Raw genomic sequence first — 1,142 nt, 5'->3', positions numbered from 1 at the left:
CCACTCTCTGGAAAGGGAGACCCTCACGAACACAGTGGTATTCTCAATTTTCCTCTACATCCCCCACAAGTGTCAGGAGACTCGTCTGAAGTCAGGAATGTCTATGTGCCAACTTCTGTTTGTAGAATCCAAAATCTTTGGGCTTCAAAGTAATGTGACCACTTGTCGCAATGTTCTCCGTTTTGCCCTATTCCCCGGACAAGTGTCACGGGCCTAATCTGAAGGTAACCTGTACTGATTAAAATGATAGATGTTTTAACCAGGGACCTCTCGCAACCTAAGCCATAATCATACACCTAAACCAACGATCCGTTTGGTCAAAGAATTATCACTTTCCACAAAAAATGACGGTCAAGATATGAATGGATGTCTCCATGTTGCTAATGAACTGCACATAGCATTGGTGGTATAGTGGTGAGCATAGCTGCCTTCCAAGCAGTTCACCTGGGTTCGATTCCCGGCCAATGCAGAGCATGAGAAAATCATTTGTTTTAGGGGCTGGATGTCATTTCAAGTGTATTACATTTGAATCATTATCATTGTTCGTGGCAGTTAGAATTGCTCCTACATTCTTCAGTTTATCTAAAATAATAAATGTTGTGCGACGTTGAACCAACAAGTGCATATCAAAATAGATTTGCAGTCCATCGCCAAAACCATTCAGCCATCCTTGTCCTGCGCCCAAGAGGTGATAGTTGGCGTTCCGACCAGTGGCCCAAGATCTGCCTGTCTGAGCTTGTTCAAGGATCTGCAAAAGGGCTCATCCGGGATTTGAACCCGGGACCTCTCGCACCCTAAGCGAGAATCATACCCCTAGACCAACGAGCCTTCTGCCCAAAGTCTTTTTCTTTCTTTCTGCAGCAATGTCAGTGAAGATATCGATTGACGTGTCCACGGTGCTTGGAACGATTGAACATCATGTGAGTGTTTTGTGCTTTACTTGTGAGCATGACAGTCTTCCAAACTCTTGACCATGCTTCAGTTCAAATCTTCTGTAGTTCATCTGCTGTGTCTTTCACATTCTGTCTTCTTCAGTCGCGACAGCTAACTGATGACGAGTTTTTATAAATGAATATAGTGCAAAATGAGATCAAATCATTTTTTTAAGGAGAAAATGAAAAAATAAGACTTCAAAAGAATGG

At 42.9% G+C, this 1,142-nt stretch overlaps 2 non-coding genes across 2 annotated transcripts; one reads left to right on the top strand and one right to left on the bottom strand.

Annotated features, from left to right (window-relative positions):
- The first annotated feature begins 397 nt into the window (after positions 1–397).
- Positions 398–469, top strand: trnag-ucc (transfer RNA glycine (anticodon UCC)). The gene has a single exon. It is a non-coding gene; the product is annotated as a tRNA-Gly (tRNA).
- A 287-nt stretch (positions 470–756) lies between these two features.
- Positions 757–828, bottom strand: trnap-agg (transfer RNA proline (anticodon AGG)). Its single transcript has one exon. It is a non-coding gene; the product is annotated as a tRNA-Pro (tRNA).
- Positions 829–1,142: the final 314 nt, after the last annotated feature.

This window comes from Oncorhynchus nerka, unplaced genomic scaffold, assembly GCF_034236695.1.
Source record: "Oncorhynchus nerka isolate Pitt River unplaced genomic scaffold, Oner_Uvic_2.0 unplaced_scaffold_11703, whole genome shotgun sequence".
NCBI classification, from domain to species: domain Eukaryota; kingdom Metazoa; phylum Chordata; class Actinopteri; order Salmoniformes; family Salmonidae; genus Oncorhynchus; species Oncorhynchus nerka.
Note: the sequence above shows the minus strand (reverse complement) of the source record. Positions and strands in the feature narration are given on the sequence as shown.